The following is a 23245-nucleotide window of genomic DNA, read 5'->3' as shown; positions in this document are numbered from 1 at the left end:
AACACTTCTAATACGAGATTTAATGAATAAAAATACTGCCAACAGGGACTCCTGAGTGGCTCAGTCAGTTAAGTGTCTGTCTTTGGCTCAGGTCATGATCCCAGGGTCTTGGGATCGAGTCCTGCATCAGGCTCTTTGCTCATCAGAAGCCTGCTTCTCCCTCTGCCTGCCATTCCCCCTACTTGTGCTCTCTTTCTCTCCTTCTCTCTCTCTCTCTCTGATAAATAAATAAATAAATAAATAAAATCTTTAAAAAAATACTGCCAACCAATGTCTTATTTATAATAACACAATTTCTCTTTCATCCCTTTTGGCCAACCACACCCACTTCCCAATTACCCATCTCATCAGTTTTAACAATCTTAACTGAAGTAAATAAGACCTCCTTGGTTTAGAAAAAAACTCAGTGATATACACATTGACCACCCACCGATTCCTCACAGGAATCAGTGAGCAACTGTAACCCTGGGAGTGCCAATCTCAAAGCATTTGTCACTCCGTGTTCTTCAGAGGTATCCTTGCACATTAACTACATAATATCGTTTTTTAAAGATTCTAATTTTAAACTCAGGTCTAGCATTCCTGATGAAATAAAGAATCTCTATGAAGGTTCTTAACTCTACCATCCAGACTCTATGACTCCCAGAGCCAGGAGAAGGGGGAAAAAAGTCCATGTAGGAAAAAACAAACAAAAAAACTCTAAAGGAATATTGCAAAGTAACTTATGTGGTCAAATTTTTATTATTTGCTGTGGTCAGTTTTGTTATTTTTATGGTATAAAACAAGTTTCTAGGACTAGAACTCTTTTCTAGGAAGAAATTAGATCATAAGTTGCTCATATGCCTTCTTTCAAGGAAAATTGAGAAAGGCTACATAAATATGACATAATTATGGCAAAGCAGATGGTATCATATTATTTTTCTGCTGCTCTTCAAGCCTTTTTTTCTTGCCAAGTTCAGAGGAACTGAGTGTATATAAAGATTTAGCAAACTTTTCAACATTCCAGCCACTGCACAGGAAAGATGTTACCAGGAGCCATCTTGAAATTCATAACTATGGAGCTGGGAGTCAGGCTCCTCCCTTGGTGATCTCCTAAGCATCTAAAGGAAGCAGGCCTGGGTCAAGCTGAGGTTTCTGAAACCCCGGAGCGGGGGGGGAATTCACAAGATGGTGGTCAGCCTTCAAGACAAAGCTAAATGGCTCTGTTGCTCTCTCCCCTATGCATGCTATAGCATGCCAGTTCCTGTTCTAATGTGGTAACACTCTCAGAGGAAAATCCAGACATACAAATGCAGGAGGATAGACAGATCTAGGGAGCATGCAGTGAAAGAGAAACAGGAGTAGTAATTCAGAGCCTTGCATAGCTTGCCCTTCACTGGCCATCACACCACATGTTCTAAGTGGGAGAATCTATGCCTGTCGTCAGTCTGGACTGACAGGGAAGGGGCTGAGGGAGGGGTCTTGATGAGCTTTCCAGACCCTTCAGTTTAGAAATTCAGAGAGAGGGAAATCTCTTCTCATTACACCTAACCGCAAATGTCAATAAATTATCCTCAATGTCTTTTCCAAAATATCCAATGATATATGGACTCTAATGGAATGTTAATATCAGGTAAAATCAGAAAGGAAAGTTCAGATGATGATAAAGCATAAGAAATATGGTCCTTAATCCTTTCTCCACTCTTAGTTCTGTTAATCCCTTGAATCTTTGAGGCATAATAACTCTCATTTGCACCCCTTCAGGAAAGGCTAAGTATGTTTTGAAATTGTATGGCTCATTTCATGGTCATTCGAACAGCAATCACAATATTCTGTGGTTAACACAGCATAATGTTCGCTAAAACTCTATCATAATTGTACCAGCCAGCACTCTGGGAATATAACACCACTAAATAACTTCCCCGGCCACCCACGCAGAGAGCTCTCCCTTTCAGTGCAGAGGATAAGTTTGTTATCTCTCTCAGGGCTCCGAAAGCAGTTATACACTGCAACCAAAAAAATACCTTTTGATCATATCATCTGGTTCTAAACATTGCTGGCCTGAAGGAGTTCAAAAACATCAGTCTCCAAGCCACATTTTTCCCTTGTGGTAGGTTATCTCTAATGCCCTGCACAGTTTCCTTCTTGCTAATGAATCATTTTAAACGACTGTCCTTCCCATGGCTTGTTGCTGCCACACTTCTATGCCACCTATTTTTCCGTTATAAATGGACTCTTGGGATTATTTAAAGCTAGTTTCAATTATAATATATTTTGAATAGAGTTTATGCATACACAGGATTAGAAGAATTCCATTTCTGTCTTGTTCTTCTTGACCACAGTAGTCATCCCGAACAGATGAAGGAGACAGAAGAGTGGGAAAGCAGAAGAAACATCCACAGTTTTCTTGAGCCCAGCTATCTACAGGTAAAGAGCTCCTGACTTTGATCCTCCATTAGGATGAGCTGCTGACTCCATAATTCTTGCTCGCACTTTCTGCGTGTGACTTGATTGTGTAGTTTCTGGCCTCTTTAGGAAAAAGCAACACACAAAAGAAATCGTACCAGGCCCATAAGCCGGAGTTCTGTGCTCAAGGCACCACTGAAGGTTTTCCTTCAGAAACTGGCCTCAGAGGCTGGGGACCGCATCTGCGGCATTCTTCACGCTTTCCCACTTCTTACCTCATTATAGACACAATCATTTCCGAACCTGGAATTTCCTTTTCATGTCTTTTTCGACTTCAATGCTCTGGTCTTTTTGCTTCTGTTCCAAACGGGAACCTAGTGGCATAAAAAATTAATTAATTAATTAATTAATTAATCTTAATTTAATTTAAAATTAAATCTTAAAAATTTAATAAATTTTAAAAAAATTAAAACTCATAAAAATAAAAAAGAAAGAAGTCACAAGTCACATCCATTAAGACTTCTAAAGCACCTCTATGTGCCAAGAATTCTAAAAAAGGTGTGAATATCTAAATGCCTGCCTCACTCACAAGAAGTCACAGGAGTAGCAAAACCAAGAATTGGGCTAATGAGTGAAATAGTGGGCAGTGGTTAGCCATTCTGGTCTCATCCATTGAAATTCTGAAGAACTCCACTGTGTCCTCTGTTATTGACATGGCATATATCTGTCCTAGACAGAATGTCACAGCTCCAGACAACTGGCCAGAGCTTTCTAAATTCTGAAAACTTATTATATATATATAACTGTGACCAGATACTGTTTTTGAGATTCAATCAAGTTTCTTTCTCTCCCTTCCATTCAAGCAGATACACAGTCATGCATCTCCTACCTGAAAGGAGTAACCTAACAACAAAAAAAGCGGAATTTATCCTAAGTTTCTCCAGCCTTTGGATTCCAAATACACAAGTTCCAGAGGAGGAAGGCTACGTGGTGTCAACAAAGTATCTTTAAGAGGCAAGAGGTCGAGGGGCGCCTGGGAGGCTCAGTCGTTAAGCGTCTGCCTTCGGCTCAGGTCATGATCCCAGGGTTCTGGGATTGAGCCCCGCATCAGGCTCCCTGCTCAACGGGAAACCTGCTTCTCCCTCTCCCACTCCCCCTGCTTGTATTCCCTCTCTCACTATCTCTCTCTCTCTCTCAAATAAATAAAAAATAAAAGAAGCAAGAGGTAGAGAACAAATAGCCCCACCAGGAAGGTCCTCTCTGGGGATACAGGAAGTGAGAGGGTAGGGCCTGCTGCTTGCTTGCTGGGCAGTACAGACCAGGAAGTGGCAAAATCACAGAGAAGAAATAGCCCTGTATGCACCTTGGAAATGGAGACAAGGCAAGGGGTATACCAAGGAGCCAGAGGACCCCAAGGGCTGTGCTGAAAGACAGAATGGGTGTCTGCCTGCTCACCTCAGTGCATAGTGGCTCAATGACCAGAGGCAGTGCCCCGAATTCTTAGCACTAGGTAAGTTTTTACAACTATGACACAAATGCCACAGAGGGAGAAGAACCCTTCAAAAGACTAGGGTTAAAGTTTCCTGCCTTTCTGAAGGTACAGAGGCCCCAAATAAGACTTATGATGAATTATGGAAAACGGAAGAGGTATTTCCTCCCATTTGCAGTGTTTCCCCAACCAGGGTAGGTGGGGAGTCATATCACTGGAACCAGCACATTGCCATATAACAATGCACCACAGTTCCTGAAGTGTTCAAGAACTCCTTTGCTCCCACCTGCCATTCCATTCCAGCAGCTAATATTTCTCCCACCTTGGCAAAGAATGGAGGCAATTCTACTTTGTCCAGCTAGGTAATCATAGGCACTTGTTCCACGTGGGATTTGTAAACACTTAAACTGTTTCAGTGAGAATTTTTGGATACTAATTCCCCTCTCAGCTCTGGGGTATTGATTCTTCCTTAGGGAATGGCTCCTGCAAAATACGCAGCAAACTCCCTTACGTTATCCTCTAATGTATACCCTTCACACTTCTGTACGCTTCACAAGCCACAGAACTACTTCGGCAACCTTGAATAGGTGAGAAAAATGTCTTCTCCAGATAGCTTCTTCCTAGACATTTTTGTGCAGCAATCAGAAATTAAATTCTGTGTGTGTCTCAGCCACCTGAGTGATTAACTACTGTACAAAGAAAACTCATCTCCATCTTTTCTATTGTTTGAGAACAATGCTGGGTCGATACCTACTGCATAGTTACACTGCTATCAGTTCAATCAATGTCTCCATTTTTGTCCTCTGCTTCTTACAATGGGACCTGACGTTTCACTTTATCAGTAACAGAGCAAAGGCTGATGACAAGGCATTTTATTCCAAACCACAATTGACAATCTATTTCAGGTTTTTTTCCCTACTTGGAGACTCAGAGCAAGTACAGATCATTGTCTCTTTGTGTTGTTGCCTTTTTGATGGTATCTTCACAATGGGAAGTAATCTACTCGCCTGGCACATAGTTAAGTACTCAATAACTGTTATTTAATAATTATAACCTTGGTTGTTGGGATAGTAATGAAACGTGAAAGCAAGGATAACAAGGTTGATCCCAGGGTCCGGGCCAGGAAATAGATTGCTTCCACATGGGCCAAAAGACAAGCCAAGGAGGCATCCGTGCTGTAGGATAATTGGTAGAGTGGAAAGGAAGAGCTGAAGAGAGAAAGGGAAGAGAGCCAGAAGACTAAGGAGGAGGAGCCAGATTCATTAAGAGAGTAGCACCCAGGAAGTGATCCAGAGATGAAGAAAGATCCCCTGCGTACAAAGAAATATGTAGAAAGAGAGAAATCCAAAAAGAGATGAAAATAAACAAGAAGCAGGAGAAAAGGGGGCTCAAAGCCCGGAATTGCTTTAGTTGGCTTATGGGTTTCAGGGGAAATGATCACATCTGACTTTCACCTTTTGAAATTCTAATCTGATTATTAACTTTTATTTATAATTTTTATTTTTGTGAAGTCTGACGTGGGTCCTTACTGAAGATAGTTTCCCACTTGAGGAAGAGAAGAACAAAGATAATTATTTTCAAACTGTCAGAAGTGACCAAAGCAATACTTCCACCGAGACTAGATATAGAAGCTGAAAATTGCATCAAGTAGCCAAATACTTCATCACCCTCTGTGTTAATCTTTTGAACAAGTTCAACTCAAAGACTGAATTATGCTACGTCTAAGAGTGTTAAAAAGATTAATGACCTTAATATCTCTAAAGTTCTTTGAAGGTTAAAAAGTACACGTACTAAGTTTTTAAAAGCCAGCATGTAATTTGTGTAACTAAAATATATTGTAATGTTTCATTTAGACAGGTCTTTGAGAAGGAAAGAAACATGCATGAATTACATTGATTTATGTCCCTGTGCTGCTCCTGATTGGGAAAATGATTTGTTACATGACCTTGGAGAGATACAAGATGCCAGAAAGGGGATGGTGAGGAGAGAAAGCTAAGTAAGGAAAGCCACTATTTTGAAATCATAGCTATCACAGGGGCAGAGCCAGGCACTACAAGACTGGAAAATAGAGTTGACCTTTGTGAACACCTTGACCTCTGGTTAAGGCAACCCTCAAGTGAAGACATCATGCCCTCGCTTACTCCACCCCCTGGCTGCCTGGAAGCACTCCATTTTCCGCAGCCCAGACCCTAGATCAAGTATCAGGAACTGCTCCCACTCCAACTTTTCAGATTCAAAAATCCCACTTTCTTAACAATGTCTCCTATCCTTCCATTTCTCCCATTCCCTTCCTGCTACTATATCTGTTCTTCCACCATGGAGATATGTGTTTTCCACTTTGAGCCCATCCTGCCTTCAACTCCTTCCTGCCTGCCTGCCTAGTCAGTAGTTTGAACCACACTGTCTGCTTCCTCACCCTCTTCTCTCTCTGCTCCCAACCTGTAGAGCTAGACCTGGATGAGCATAATCACATACTTCTTAATTTGTGCCCACAAGACCCCCAGCTTTGCCTCTACCAATTAAATCAAGTAAGACAAAGTAAAATACAATACACAAAATAGGAATAGAATAGAAAATAGAATAGAATAGAATAGAATAGAATAGAATAGAATAGAATAGAATAGAATAATAGAATAGAATAGAAACACTGTTTTTATTGGCCTCAGATACAAAATGACAGCTTTAATTGGATTGTTGGTCTAATTGGAATCAGAACTCTCTCCATCCAGCTGATGTTTGTATTCTTTGGGGTAACAGTTCCAACCCTTTACCCTTCTCAAATTCTTTTTTTTAAGATTTTTATTTATATACTTGAGAGAGAGCGCATGAGTGGGGAGAAGAAGGAGAAGCAGACCCCCTGCTGAGTGCGGAACCTGACACGTGCTTCGATCCCAGGACCTGAGATCATGACTGAGCCAAAGGCAGATGCTTAACTGACTGAGCCACCAGGCACCCCACCCTTCTCAAATTCTCTATTCTATTACCACTTTTAGTTTTCCACCGATGATCTTGTCTCATATCTCACACAGAAAAGAGACACCATCAGACAGGACCTTCTCCAACCTCTCTTTCTTTCCCTAGATTTAACACATACAGACCCCTTACCTTTACTCTTAAGGACCAAGTGGTTCTCCCACTTTCTAGACTATCTATATGATTTAATCATGTGTTTACATTTCTGACTTCTTCACTAGACTATGAGCTCTTCTTTTCCTGAGTGGTATTGACTCCTCTTTTTTTTTTTTTTTAAGATTTTATTTATTTATTTGACAGAGAGACACAGTGAGAGAAGGAAGACAAGCAAGGGAAGTGGGAGAGAGAGAAGTAGGCTTCCCACCAAGCAGGGAGCCTGACGTGGGGCTCGATGCCAGGACCCTGGGAACATGACCTGAGCCGAAGGCAGACACTTAACGATTGAGCCACCCAGGCGCCCCTTGACTCCTCTTTTTTGAGGAAAACATGGCATAGGAACACCATTGAATAAATTAGATTACCAGGAAGGAAAAACACATCAGGAAGAGTTGTTGTTTTTTTTAATATGACACTGCTATACTATAAAAATAATGGCTAATATTTGCTGAGTAGTCACTATGTTCCAGATATTCTAGTATGTGCTTTCCATTCATTATCTCATTTGACAAAAAAACACTAACCACTCTCAAGAACTCTTTCAGGAAAATTATATTAATACTATTATTTCAAGATGACTTAGTAATGACCACTCACAACAACCCCTGCTGGAAAAGTGCTTTAAAGTGCTGATGTCAGGTCAATAGCATTGGTGTTATAGTCAAAATATATGTAATCATTATTAATATCTTCATCCAGTCACAGGCTAAATTTCAAGACCCAAAAGCAAGTTTTAGTATGTGTAAAATGTCCATTTCATTGTTTTTAAGACATTTAACATATTACTGAGATTGATATTGTCTGTTCAGATCTACATTGGACACAAGAATTCTGAAAATACTTAGAGATCTTAAGTAGTTTTCTGAAAGCTATGCTTCAAGTCCTCAGAGCTTGTACTAGAGAAGCTTCCTGACTTTCTGGCTACTGTGTGGCAGGGCCTTGCATACTGATGGTGTCCTTTTGAGGTAGAGTGTGCAAGCCTAAGGGTTACCTGAAAGAAATCTCTCTTATCTACAAAAATGATCCATTTTGGTATAATTGAAGAGTTTGGAGGATTTCTGCAGTTCTTCTGTTCTGATAAAACCAAAAAGTTCTAAAAAGGACCACTTTATATTTCGGTGTTGTTATGGATTGAATTGTGTGCCCCCAACGTTCATATTTTGAAGTCCTAACTCCCAGTATCTTAGAATGTGACCTTCTTTGGAAATAAGGTCATTGCAGGTGTAATTAGTTAAAATGAAGTCATACTGGAGTAGGGTGCGCCCCTATTCCAGTATGACTGGTGTCTTTATAAGATTTGGACACAGACACGCATTGGAAGAACATCATGTGAAGATGAGAGTAGAAATTGGGGTGATGCAGCCAAAGCCAAAGAACATTAAAGCTTGCCAGCAAACCACTGGAAGCTAAGAAAGAGCTAGAGAAACTGCTTTGTCGTCCTCTGCCTCAGAGTAACCAACCTTGATATCAGACTTCCAGTTTCCAGAACTGTGAGATGATAAATTTCTGTTGTTTAAGCCACTCGGTCTGTGGTACTTTGTTACAGCAGCTCTAGCAAACTAATACAGGTGTCTTCAAAGGAACAAAGACATCTGTTGATGCAAAGGGACTAGAAATCTAGGGGGAAAAATTTCTGAAGATTGAGTATAGAAAACTATCACATAAACTTTTTTTTCCTAATGTCCTTTTCTTTCATTATAGTTTCTATTTTTCTTTCATCTTTTCCCCCCAACATACTTAATTTATAGCCTCTTTCTATTATCTGCAGTTCTTTTTTTTTTTAATTTTTTTTTTAAGATTTTATTTTTATTTATTCATGAGAGACAGAGAGAGAGAGAGAAGCAGAGGGAGAAGCAGGCTCCCAAGGAGCAGGGAACCTGATGCGGGACTCGATCCCAGGACCCTGAGATCACGACCTGAGCCGAAGGCAGACGCTTAACCATCTGAGCCACCCAGGCGCCCCTATCTGCAGTTCTTACAGTGCTTTTCTTAAAAGATTTAATTTTTTAAATTTTAATCATTTGAGAGAGAGAGAGAGCTTGCATGCACACAAGCTTGGGGGAGGGGCAGAGGGAGAGAGAGAAGCAGACTCCCCGCTGAGCGGGGAGCCCTATATAGGGCTCAATCCCAGGACCCTGAGATCATGAGCTGAGCCAAAGGCACCACCAAGGTGCCCCCTTACAGTGCTTTTTTAAGAGGAAATGTTTGTCCACTTGCTGACTTTTTTTCTCATGGTGCTTTTTTCCCCCTGTCTGGTTAATAATGTTTCACTATGAGTTAATGATTTTTAGTGGGCTTATGTTATTCTTCAGTAATCTGGTCCTGAGATGTGGAAGTTTTCCTACAGAAGTTCTGTCCCAGAGCCCATCCTGAGTTAAGGTTCCTTCTCTGCTTATGGCATCCAAGGATTTCTCTTTCTTCTTGTCAAACTTGTCCATGATCATTTTTGGTGTTGTCGTTTGCTATTTTACTCAGCATTGTTTATCCAACATCCAAGTGTTTTCAGCAGCTGAACGACCCTTCTGCATCTGTTCCTTTAGCCAATTGCCCAAACTTTCAATTTCACAGACTCTCAAGAATATTTCTAGGCAAATAATAATAATAATAGGAATAGGAAAATGATCATTTCTCTGCTACTTTATAATATCTTAAACATTTCTCTTTCCTTCTGTCGCCTGTCAAAACTGAAGTGATAGAAGCTTATCGGTTTTTCACCTGGACCAAACCTTTTGTATCTTATGATACCAAAAACAAAACAAAACAAAAAACAAACCCCCAGAAAATTATAAAGCAGCTTTTAAAAATGATTCTAGAAAAATGCATGCCTTTAGAAGTTTGCTAAAATGTACACTTTGCAAGACCAATAAAGAGGCCTGTGGTAGTGCCAGATGCTTTTAAACACTAGTCATACAATTCTAATTCAAAATGTCCAAGATTGAGGAAACATTACTGCCTTTCATTTGCCTTACTAAGTCAGAGATATTAAAAGCATCACCTCAAGGTGATACTCAAAAAATGCCTTTAGATGTTGATCCCCACTTAACATCTGAGGAACCTAAGACTCAGAGTATTAATTAAGGTCCCTAAGTTACTTATTGGAGCACTGGGATGTATGTGCAGCTTTCCCCTTTTCAGGCTCATGGGGTTTTTGTTTGCTACTATACTATGCTATTTTTCATTAAACAACTATTTTAGCCTTTAATCCATCTATTTCTGTTTATTTCTGATGAAAATGCTTCCTTTTTTTTTTTTCAGTCTCAGAAACCATTTTGTGTCAATGGGAGGACTCTCTAGGTGACACTGTATCCCCTTCTTCTGGCTGAAGCCTGGTTCTCAGACAAAGGAAGTGTGCCTATAGCTTCCTCTAAAATAAACTCTTGTTCAAGAGATTTCTCAATCCTTCCTGAGAATAGAAACCCATAGGCCAATATCCCTGATGAATATAGATGCAAAAAGTCTCGGTAAAATACTAACAAATCAATTCAGCAGCACATTGAAAAGCGCATTCCCCACGATCAAGTGGGATTTATCCCTGGGATACAAGAATGGTACAACATGCACAAATCAATCCTTTTTGAAGATAGTAAGCCATATCCTCCAGATAGGCCAGCATCCTGAGACGAGCACAGCTTTAGGCCAAGCTGAGACCATACAAATGATATTTAATCAACATTTCCCTGTAATTACTGTTCCACATTTTTCTAGACTCTTTCTGTTCCAAAGCTCATACTCAAGCGCTCTCAGGAATGGAGACCAAACAATTCAACAATTCTGTTCTAGGTCCTGGTAAGGGGTTGATGGCTCCAGCCATCTGCATTTAGGACCCAGTGGGGAGGGGAAGGGGAGAAAAATCACAGAATTCCCGTGCCTTACTTCCAACAGAGAAGAAAGACTGTTCTCAGCTTGCTAAAGTCTACCTTGACTACTCCACTGCACTACCACCACAGACATTCCTCCACCTCCCCCCTGACGTTAACCATTTCCAGAAAAACTTTTCCCTAAGTCTCTCAGATGAATCACTGCAGTTTCAGCCCGCCAAATTTGTCCTTTTACCTAAAAGACTCATCGCGCAAGAGCTTGCATGGTTTGGGTTTAGCTCTGTCTACTCCTAATGGGCAGGGTGTCTAGAAAAGCCTGCAGGACCATGAAGTTAATTCCAGCCTCTCTTTAGCTTCCATTCCCCAGCTAGTCTGTGGATAACAAAAAAGCAGAGGAGCCTGGCTCCAGTACCATGGGTCACTTATCCAGGATGTAGAAAGAGAAGATACGCGCCATGGGGTGAGTTTTCTCAAGGCTGTCACTTCCCATACATCCCACATCGCCTCCCGTTGCCTGATTGCCCACCTGGATAGCCTTGGGAGGGATGGGGTGGCTGGGTGATAGACAGTGGGGAGGGTATGTGCTATGGTGAGTGCTGTGAATTGTGCAAGACTGTTGAATCACAGACCTGTACCTCTGAAACAAATAAAACAATATATGTTTAAAAAAAAAAAAGTAGAAGATAGCAGGAGGTGAAGAATGAAGGGGGGGAAATCGGAGGGGGAGATGAACCATGAGAGACGATGGACTCTGAGAAACAAACTGAGGGTTCTAGAGGGGAGGGGGGTGGGAGGATGGGTTAGCCTGGTGGTGGGTATTAAAGAGGGCACGTTCTGCATGGAGCACTGGGTGTTATGCACAAACAATGAATCATGGAACACTACACCAAAAACTAATGATGTAATGTATGGTGATTAACATAACAATAAAAATTTTAAAAAAATAAACTTACCTATTAAAAAAAAAGCAACAACAAAAAATTATATAAGCATAAAGAAATATCCACTAATTGAAATATAGAAAAATATTCTTTTCACAGGGAGTTTTAAATTTTAGGTGAGAAACGTGTAAAGAAGGAATCATGTATATAAAAGCCTGGGTGACTACCACATGACTTATTTCATAACGTAAAAGTAATTCTGTTTAATATGCTAGAGGTAAAGTAAATCATTCTTTTTCTTTGGTATTCAGATTTAATATCATCATACAGAAATAGAGCAAAGCAGCTACCCCTGAAGGTTCACAAAATGGTTATTGTGACTTTTGGAAAAATCGTCTCTACTAAAAATTCTCAGATAGCACAAAACTAGACTTTCTTGCTTAAAGTAAAGGCATGGATTCTAAGAAGAACCAAGGATCTTTATGTTTCCTAATATTTAAACATCTTATTTTATTCATCATGGAAATAGACCAAGGATTCTTGGGTTTGCCCTGTAGGAAAAATCTCATGAATACACAGAGGTACAATTCAGTTATCTATAAATTCACAAAACAGATAATAAAGTGTGAAATAAATATTTCTTTATTTGACATGGGAAATATTTTTAGCATACCACTCATCACATGATAGAGATTCAATAAATATTCCTTATTTCTTTCATTTCGATCTTTCTTCCCCAGATGTTTCTGATACTATGAAAAATCAAGGATGCCATTTTCAACCTGAAGAGTTAAGTGAGAAATTCAACAAAGCAAGGTGAAGGAAATAACTGACATTTTTCCATTTCCCTGGAATAGATTTGTGCAGACCAATCCTCCCATGGAAAACAACCACAATACAGGATAATCCATTTGAAATATTTGTTTGACCGTATCAGAGAGCTAACAGGGCAGGAAGACTGAGGGGCCAACATGCTGCCAAGACAGAGTATGCAGAGAGGTGAGCCAACATTTACTGCCACTTTTCCCGAAGACATATGCCAACTCCTAAATAGCAGTCTCATAATGAAGAAACAGAGCAAGGATTCTACCAGTTTTATGTGGCTAAGGGATAACACTGAAGTCAGGCACAATAAAAAGCAAGTAAATTATCCCAGGATATCAGTTGGAACCTGAATGTTTGTTTTTATCCTGAGTGGTGGTTGTACAGGTGTGTTCATTCTGTATTAATGTAACAGTTTGTACACTTGGGATTTTTGCACTTTTCTGCATGTATGTTATATATTCTATGTTGATAGAAAATGTTAGTAAAAAATAAAGAGAAATAAGTGGAACAGAAGGAATAAAATCTTGTTAAAATCAAGTTATTGAGCTATACTCAATATTTTATCGACTTTTCAAGAGTCTCCTCATATGAACTGGAAATTTGGATTGACTGAGTTGTGACTTTGTATTTCACTGGGGCATTGTTTCATTGCTTCTTTGCTCTCTCCAAGGAGATAGGAGTGTGGAGATAGAGTAGAAGAAACTAGATTTATCGGTCAACAAATTGTTCTAATATTCTTTAGTGCAGTTAGGGCACAATTGGACTCACACATACTCCCTGTAGTTTTTCATTCTGCATGAATGGAATTTGTCAAGAATTTCCTCCTCTGGGGCGCCTGGGTGGTTCAGTTGGTTAAGCTTTCGACGCTTGATTTTGGCTCAGGCTGTGATCTCAAGGTCCTGAGATCAAGCCCTGGGTCCACCAGGCTCTGTGCTCAGTGGGGAGTCTGCTTGTCTCTCTCCCTCTCCCTTTGTCCCTCCCCATTGCTCATGCTCTCTCTCTCTAATAAATAAATAAAATCTAAAAAAAAAAAGAAATTCCTTCTCTTATTCTCTAATCCAGACAAGATGCTGCCATTGCAATTGAAAGAGGACTTCAACCACCTCCATTTTGATCTTAGTTTGTACTTGCTAATTGAATAAGTTCTTTCCAGCTAATCTTCCAAATTTAGTCTTTGCCCAAAGACCCTGAAGGCAAAGCACCCCCTGATGGGAACAGAAACTAGCCAATGAGACCCCACATGATTGGCCCCAAGACAAAGTTCAACCTGACTTTTACTGCCCACCTACTTGTACCCACCCACCTTTGTCTCCCATTTTCCTTATATCAACCCAGAAGTATTTTCAGCACTTTGGAGGCAGTCTTGAGATGTTAGTCCACTGCCTTCCTGGTCCTGGCCTCATTGAAACAAATTCCTTTCTTGTCTCACCACCACTCCCTGCCTCTGGATTTTGTCAGCAGTGAGTGGCCGAACCTGGTGTGTTTGGAACCCCAGGAGCCAGGTGTTCTTGCAGCCCTGCGTGTGGCTGCAATTTTGGGGAGCCAGCCAGGAGCTGTACTTCCGATTTGTCTAGGGCTCCCCTTACGTCCCCCACCCCGCCCCCCACCCCCGAGTCCCCGGGATGGAGCAGTTGGCTAGGGCAGCGCACCAGGGCTCACTCATTCATTTTCTGAGCTAGTGTCTGTGACAGGTCAGTGTGAGCTTCTGTGGTTAGTCCAGCCTGGATGGGGAGGACAGGAAGGAAGTCCTCTGCAGCTGCTGCAACCTGTTTCATTGCAAGGATGTTCTTTCTCTTTCACCCTGGACTGTGAAACCAGGGCCTTAACCACATTTGTGAAACAGAAATGAATTAGAAGAAGTAGCAGGCCCTAGAAATTCACTCCTGGTAAGTTTCCCCGATAAGTGCACACCGACCCGTCCTCCCTTGGTTCCCTGCTGTTGGGTTCTTTCCAGCCATCTCTCAGGTTTTCGTAACCCATTTGTTCAGGCTTGCATAGCTTGAGTTGTGGCAGGGGCTGTGGGAATTTGTGAAGATACCCTGGGAAAGAGGAACAGATGTGAGGTAAATGGGAAGCCAGGTATGCATTTGGGGAGATCTCTGTTGGGGTGTGTGTGTGTGTGTGTACATGATGGGGAATGCTAACCCTATCCCCTCCCAAAGCCTCTTAGGGAGAATATTGGCTGACTGGTCTTCTTTGAGTTATAAACCTTTGACTAAGAAGAAATGACTTTATTGTAACACCACCTGGTCTATGTATATACCAAGCTCAGAGGAAAGATGGCCACTGAATGGCTTTCTTGGATTCCTTCCTCCCATTTGATTGCCTCCAAATAAGGGGTTTTGCTTTGGCTCTCTCAGCTCTTCCAGGAAGCCGTTTGATTCAGTCGGTGAAGCTCTGACTTCTGGGGAGGAACCAGAAACTAGGAAGCCTTTTGGTTCAATCAGTGAGTCCCCAGACTTTGGGGGATGAACAAATACTAGCAGAGGTACTCTGGGCTCCATTTAGTTAGTTTTGTTTCTTCTGTGTTCTTTCTGAACTTTTGCCTAGAAAGATGGAGAATACTCCCTCTGTTTCCAAAGAAAGTCCATTAGGACATATTCTGACTAAATGGTGAAGAAGGCTGAAAAGCAACCAGAGAAAAGGCCTATTTTGCAGGAAGGAGAGACAAGAGATGAAGAAAAAGAAATGTTAGTCCAAACTTTGAATCCGCCTTCAGCCTTACTAGCGGCCCCCTTATGCCGCCTTCCTCCCCCTCCTCCTGTTCCTGTTCTTGCACCACCTTCCAGGCTGCTCACACAGCCAGCCCTAAACCATCCTGTGGGCCTCCACACCATCCACTCCCGCTCCTCCTACCCTCACCAGCAAGGAGCAAAGAGCACCCGAAGCTGTTGGGCTACCTCCTCATGAGGTTCAAACTGAAGTGTCTCCCAAATCAGCACACAGGGGCCCAAGCGCTCCCCTGGACATAAACCGCTCGCTTCCCATTTCCCCACAGGAGCCCCAGGGAAGACCTGACAGTGGGAGACAAACAAGTTGACTTGTTAGTGGACGTGGGCGCAGCGCGTTCGGTATTGAAGCTAATCCAAGGCTGTTGGTCCAATTAAAATAGACATGTCTTTAGAGTTCTCGGTGTTAAATATAAAACTTTTGTTCTACCAAGGTTTACTAAAAATCAAATAAGCTCATGTTGTCTCTGTTGCAATTTATCAGCAAAAAGATGACTTTAAATGATGGTTAATTTTGTTTGTTTCATAAAGTTTTCAAGGTTACTTGTTAAGAGACAGTAGTTTGAGTAAGTAAAAGGGTTTGTAGCTTTCTCTTTTTTTAAAGATTTGATTTATTTGAGAGAGAGAGCAAGAGAGTGAGAGAGCACGAGTGGGGTGAAGGGCAGAGGGAGAAGCAGACTCTGCATTAAGCAGGGAGCTGGATACGGAACTCCATCCTAGGACTCCGGGATCATGACCTGAGCTGAAGGCAGGTGCTCTATTGACTGAGTCACCCAGGCACCCCAAGGAATCAAAATTTTTAAAACAAAGTTTTGGAAAGACACTAAACTTTCTGTACTTTTAAGAATTTTAAGTTGGGTTGGAGAAACTGAATAAATTTTAAATTATTTCCTAGAACAAACAGATGATTCTTTGCGGAAAAAACAAGCACAAAAACAACCATGTCTTCTCAGTTTTATTCTATGTGGTGTCTCTCCTGATCAGATGGGGTCCCCCAAATGTGGGGTGACAATCGGGTGGAAGCTGGTGGTGGTGGGCAGTGAAAGGATTCACCCAAGGCAGGGCAAGGGAGATAGAAGCTTATTGAATACATCTCAAGGGGGTGGAGCCGGACAGCAGAGGAGAGATTGTTTGTAACAAGGCGGTGGGTTGGAGCTGCATTAAAAGCGAGAGGGTAAGAAGGTATGGGGACATATGGAATTTTCCCTTTTTTGGTAACTGTGCCTGTTGTAAGTAGCCCATGGGTCAGTTAGGGTCTCTAGATATTTTGAGGTGGGTCCCCTGGTGGGGCTGTCTGTATTCAGCCAGGGGATCACTGTGGGCCCTTTGGCCTTGATCAAGTTTCCATTGCTCAAGCCTGTTGTCTAAAAGCAACCTCTACATCTAGACCTACTTTAGCTCTTAATTTGTTTTTGATGTTCACAGTTTGTAATGTTTATTTTTCTACTTGTTTAGCAATTGCAGTATTAGGTACAATAAAATCGACTAAAGATACAGTAAACATAATTTCCATTCTGTCTATATATGAAATGTTAGTTTTCTACTTCACTTTTTTTGGCATATTTTTTTAATTCAACCTCACTCCCAGGAGTCCCCTGGAGCTAAAATACATAATGACGGATGGCCTTTACGGTTGGTTTGTTGAACATGATTACCAAGCCAACCCTCAGAAATTTTTGTCAACATAAGTCAATTCTGTTAGAAAGAATAGCGAGTTCAATCCCTTCCATGGTTATAATGGAAGAAAGGTAAGAGAGAAGAAACATGGTTGTCTCCCCCATACCAATAGAAGAAAACCCTCTTTGACCTCTTCCTCTAGTGTCTTCTCAAAATAGCCTTAAATTTTACACAAAGCTGCAAGAATCCACCTAAGGACTGTAATCCCTGCGAGGGGTCATTTTTTCTTTATAAGAAGTTCAGAAAGATGGTTGCATTTCAACTGCAAGTTGCACTCATCTCTTTACCCTTGAAGACTGTGTGTTGGAATTTGCCCATGAACCTAAGGCTATTCTGTCAGAGCACCTGGGCTAGAGGCAGGAGGTCTTCTGCAGTTATTTCAAATTTTCTACATACTTTGTCTATTGGAGTTTGTGATAACCAGAGATATCATCTGGGTAACAAAGAGCTTATTACTGTATATACACGTAAAACCCAGCCCATGTGGCCTTGGAAGAACTGTTTAACATCACTAAGTTCAGTTTCCTTCTCTATAAAATGGGGATAATATTACATATTACATAAAGCTGGAAAATTAAAGGACACAATGCCTGAAAAGCCTTGAACATAAAGTATAGTAAATACTGAATTTATATATTAGCTCTTATAATTAATGAGGCTTAGAGTGGGAAGATGCTTTTTTTCTGTCATCTGTGCGGTATTTTGGTTTGTGTTTTAAGGCTAGAGCACCTATTAGTCTTCAATGATTCAACAAAATAAATGTTCAAAGACTTGGAAACTACTTCCCTCAGAAACCTCAGTTGTGGAATTCATTTTCAAAGACTCTTAGGACCCTGCCAATGTGTATGTTCTTTGTCACATTATTGATGTGGTTTGGAGTGGTGAGGTTCAGAGCCGAAGGCCAAGAAAGAATTCTTGAGGTGTCTTTGGTGCATAAAGGTAGTCTTATTAAAGCACAGGGTCAGGACCCGTGGGCAAAAAGAGCTGCATTGTAAGTGTGCGGGGTGGCTGATTATATGATTTTCTATCCTACAGAGGGGAGGGTGATGTTAGGGTCCCAGGAGACTGAATCTACAGATTTCTGGAAGTGTGGCTAAGATTGCTTTTTTCTTGTAAATCATTAAGACAGTTGCAAACTGATGGAGACACATCCTGCATGACCAGGATCTCTGTCAGTTAACCATTTGTTTTTCCCTTTCCTTTGTTCTAGGGCAGCCAGGAATGCCTGAGGAAGGTCACACAGATCCCACCTGTGGAGGGCTGGGCCTTCTGGGATGTTAGCTTGTGCTTTGCCCTCAGCTTGCCTCCAACTCCCTCATCATTATCATTTTGTTTTTAATTCTCTAGAGGTTGTTAATACAAAATACTGCATTTCAGAAGCTTCAAGAGAATAGTGTTGAGATGATCAGTGTGATTATGAAAAAACAGTTACCAAATTACCAAAAGTTCAAGGAGCGCTTGGGTGGCTCAGTGGGTTAAGCAGCTGACTCTTGATTTCAGCTCAGGTCATGATCTTGGGGTCTTGAGATCCAGCCCTGTATTGAGCTCTGCGCTCAGTGGGGAGTCTGCTCAGGATTCTCTCTCTCCCTCTCCCTCTGGCCCTCCCCCGGCTCATGTGCACACACTCTCTTTCTCTCAAATAAATAAATAAATCTTTAAAGAAAAAGTTCAAGATAAATAACTAGAATTTTCTTTCCTTTTTCTCCCAACATAAACTTCAAACTTTTAGACATTCTCTTAAAATGTCCATTCTCTTAATAAAGTGAGCTTTTAGATAGCCAGAATTTTCCTCATTCCATAAGAAGTAAATAAATTTTAGTAAAAATGACAAACTATTTTGCTGCTCGGAGTAATTTTCATATTAATTGACAACGATTGTATTCAAGTCTTTTGCCATCATTCATGCTACAAAATATTCTTTAATTCAACACACACAGTAATTACAATACTTTACAATAATTATCCAGTGTTAATAGGGAATAAATCACATGTATGTTTCTGAACTTGCGCCTTTAGAGCAAAGCCGTACCAGTGGTCGAGCTATGCCAGATTGCCTCAGCTCCGCGTCAGCACCGCACCACCTGCCTGCAGTGGCTTTAGAAAGAGATTCAGACAAGTGAACTCATTTCCCTCTTCTCTCCAACGTCACTCGATTGGTCCCAAGTTTGTCTAACTGCAAAGGTAACTCACCACTGAGTCCCATCATTCACCTAGGACTTTTAATTAGCCTCAATCTCCTATTTGACCCAGCTTCCTTTGGTTTTCTCGATATAATTTTCCCATCTCCTATTTTCCCAATCCCTCTCCCACTTTGTCCTATACTGCCCACTCTCCATGGAAAGGCCCTCATTTCCCTTGCATTCAAATCCTCTTCAAAAGGCGCAAAAGAACCAGTATTCCCTGCCTCATTCTTAAAGTTTCATAGAGATCACTGGACCACAGAACTCAGAGGTTGGGGTATCCATAATCCAAGTTCTTGTGCAGTGATATGTGAGAATGAAGGTCCCTCTATTTTACAGAGAATTTTCAGGAAAGGCCTTATAACAATATCAGTACTGAATTGCTGTTTTGGAATGTGATGGTTGAAATAAAAGTGTCTCTGCCATCAGAGATCTCAGTTCCAATCCTGATGTGTCCATTGCTTATTTTGTTTCTGATCTTTAGTTGCCTTGTTTATAAAGTAAGGAAACTAGAGTATGTGGTCTCTTTCAGCTTTAAAATACTATGCCCAAAGGTTAGAATTTATGGATCAGCTATAAATCAAAATGATTTTAATGTTTTAAATATTATTCAAGCCCTATTAAATTTCTAGGAGGCTTTATTCTTTTATTAATCTCATCTCTGCCTATATCAATTATGGAAAAGTCATGCCTACCCTGAATGTATAATTTCATTATGCCTTGTTAGAGGCATGTTTCTCCAGTACAAATCAGAGGATACAATACCTGGTCTGAAGGCTTGATTCCCAGAGCACAAACTGTAGTCATTTCATAATCTTTTAAAAGAACTGTGCTCTAACTTGATAAAAAACAGCTATTCCAAGGTTAATCAGAAATCTTAAAGCAGGACAGCCCATTTCCTTTGTAAATGAGTCTGTTTGTTGTGGAATTGGTAGTCAATTAAAGCAGGAAATCGTGAAGATTGATTTAGGTGTATCCCAGGCCAGTGGTTTGCTAAGTGTGGTCAATAATCAACCAGCCCATTCTTCTAAATGTTCTACAAGCAATACGTTTATGAGCATCTGCCAACAAGCAAAACCAGAGTTAAATTGTATCTCCTATCAAAGATGTAAAATCAAGTCTCATAATAAAATCTGACTTATGGTCTGCAGTCAGTAATACTGGAAAATTCTATGTGACGTTCAGATGAAATAAGATCCTTGGTTTAGTAAAAAAGATAATTAACATACAGAGAGGAAAATATGTGTAAGAGATGTATTTATTTTTTTGTTTGGAGTGGTGAGATCTCATGGTTCTTAGGTGAGATTAAGAACTCATATTTGCATCTCTAACTAGAGTCTGTTTTCTAGGCTGTCTTAACTTTAAGGAAACATCTCCTGCTCCAAAGAAACAGGTTTATGGCAAGAAGATGCAACTGCCTGATATATATAGACCCAACCTTGAATTACTTTAGGGAAACCTCTGGTCTTCGTTATCTCACTCTCTTGAGCTATTAAGTGTCTTGATAGCATGGAAAAGTACTATAAAAACTGAAAAGTGTATGGCAGAGCAACCAATATAGTTGCTTAAAGAATGGGCTTTCTTATTTTGTATGTCCTCCTTAATCTGACATTATTACTGTGAATAAAGAAGTCTTCAGATATAAGTAAAATCTTTATGAGTATTAAAATATTAAATATAAAGAGGAAAAAAGGATAAATTTTGCTCCTTCAAAAATTTTTATTTTAAATTGCAATTTTACTTTTCTTTGATAAGTAACCCTGTAGAATCCTCAAAGTAATTTCAGATACTTTCAATACGAGGTAGATTATATTTGATGGTTTATTCTGAAGAAGTCAAGGTTCTTGACTTTTCAGTTTTTTTATTCATTTACATGTGGTCTGAAATGGTCTTTTTAGAGTACAACGTTGATTAAAAATAACCAAAGCATAAAGATTCAATTCCATCCTTTCATATCAAGAGCTACAGCATCTCTCATTTGCAAAATTAAGTCAGACACTCAACAAGATCTATTTGGCCTGTATTGCATGTACTATCTTGAGTACAATGTAAGAATGTGTTCATTAACTTGCTCTTTCAAATATTTAATTTCTTGAGCAGAGGATTCTAAATTGTGTCCTCCAAGGACACAGCAAGAAAAGATGTGTACAATAAACAAATAAATAAGTAATAGGAAGACCTCAGATGCATTTACAAGTTAAATACAAGCAAAGCTTTCTGAATAGTTAGAGGATTGCCAATGATCATAGTCCTGCCATTGCAAATAGACAATAATCCCTATTGGCCAAAGTGTCATACTACATAATTGGCTTTTGGGGAATTCTACTCATGTTGTTCTTTGAGGCAGAGGTGCCAGCTTCTCATGAGAGACCCACTTCGTGGCCTCGCTACCCAAGAGTAGCTCAGACCACCTCCTCCAAGGAGCCTGGCCTTGGAAGAAGTTGAGGGATTAAAGGCCCTATGAAAATCAAGTCACAAAAAGGCTTGTTTTGAGGGTGAAATATGCTACTTTATTAAATACCATATTGTCAAAATCCTCTAAGAGGAATTAGTAGCTAAAATTATTCTTCTGGGCCACTGCACAAGGACACCTGAGTGAATCCGTTTGTGGGTGCTGAGCCCAGCCCCACATTCCCCTCAGTGATTCATGAGTTATGAGGTCCAGTCTTACAAACAGGCAACATTTTTCTAATTTACACAAAGAATGACATGAGCTACCTGGACCTTGTTTATTGTGAGCTAAACAATAAATCCCACAAGCCTAACAGAATCCATAAAATACAATGCCAATCCCAAATGAAAAACAATATAGGCCTTAACTCTTTCAAGGAAATAGAGTCCAGGGATGAGGTCATTTTGTGGTTTCAACCCAAAGACCAGAAAAGAAATAAGACAAGTGTGTTGAGTACATGAATGTGCTTATGGGACCATGTTGAGCTTCTGTCATTAGTTCTAGGCTTTCTTTTAAACAGTGAATGAGAATTCACAACTGGAGTCATCAAACAATAGTTAAAACACACCCTTATTTGCATATCATTATAAACTTGTAGGATGCCATGTTTTAATGTATAAAACAAATGAAAGGGCGCCTGGGTGGCTCAGTTGGTTAAGCGACTGCCTTCGGCTCAGGTCATGATCCTGGAGTCCTGGGATCGAGTCCCGCATCGGGCTCCCTGCTCGGTGGGGAGCCTGCTTCTCCCTCTGACCCTCCCCCCTCTCATGTGCTCTCTGTCTCTCTCATTCTCTCTGTCTCAAATAAATAAATAAAACCTTTAAAAATAAAAAAAATTAAAAAAATAAAACCAATGAAAAACTAATGAATGTTAAAATATATGAAAATGCATGTTATTTTCTGTTGTTTGTTTTTTTTTTTTAATAGTAGCCATCCTAATGGGTGTGAGGTGATATCTTTGTGGTTTTGATTTGCATTCCCTAATGATTATTGATGCTGAATCTTTCTTCATATGCTCATTGGCCATTTGTATATCATCTTTGGAGAAATATCTATTCAAGTCCTGTGCCCATATTTTTTTAATCAGGTTATTTGTTGTTGTTGCTGTTGAGTTATGAGAATTTTTATATATTCTGGGTATTAAGCCCTTATCAAATGTATGATTTGAAAATATTTTCTCTCATTCTGCTGCTTTTGTGCTCTGATGATTATATCTTTTCAGGCACAGAAGTTTTTAAATTTGATGTGGTCTCATTTGTATATTTTTGCTTTTGTTGTCTGTGCTTTGGTATCATATCCAAAAAAAAAAAAATTGTCAAACTCATATCACAAAGGTTTTCCCTTGTTTTCTTCTCGGAGTTTTATAGTTTCAGATCCTACGTTTAGATCTTTACTCCATTTGGAGTAATTTTTGTATATAGTGTCAGAGTCCAGTTTCATTCTTTTACATTTGGGTAACAAGTGTTGGTGAGCATGTGGAGAAATTAGAACCCTGTGCACTGTTGGTGAGATTGTAAAATGATATAGCCACTATGGAAAACAGTATGGAAATTCCTCAAAAGAATGAAAAATAGAATTACCATATAATCCAACAGTTCCACTTCTGGGTTTATAGCCAGAAGAATTGAAAACAGAGTGTCAAAGAGTTACTCACACATTTGTGTTCACAGCAGCTTTATT

The sequence above is a fragment of the Mirounga angustirostris genome, unplaced genomic scaffold (genome assembly GCF_029215605.1).
Source record: "Mirounga angustirostris isolate CCGP_5_RB_7025 unplaced genomic scaffold, mMirAng1.0.hap1 SCAF_2, whole genome shotgun sequence".
In the NCBI taxonomy this organism is placed as follows: domain Eukaryota; kingdom Metazoa; phylum Chordata; class Mammalia; order Carnivora; family Phocidae; genus Mirounga; species Mirounga angustirostris.
The sequence above is the reverse complement of the archived record's forward strand: the minus strand, read 5'-3'. Positions refer to the sequence as shown.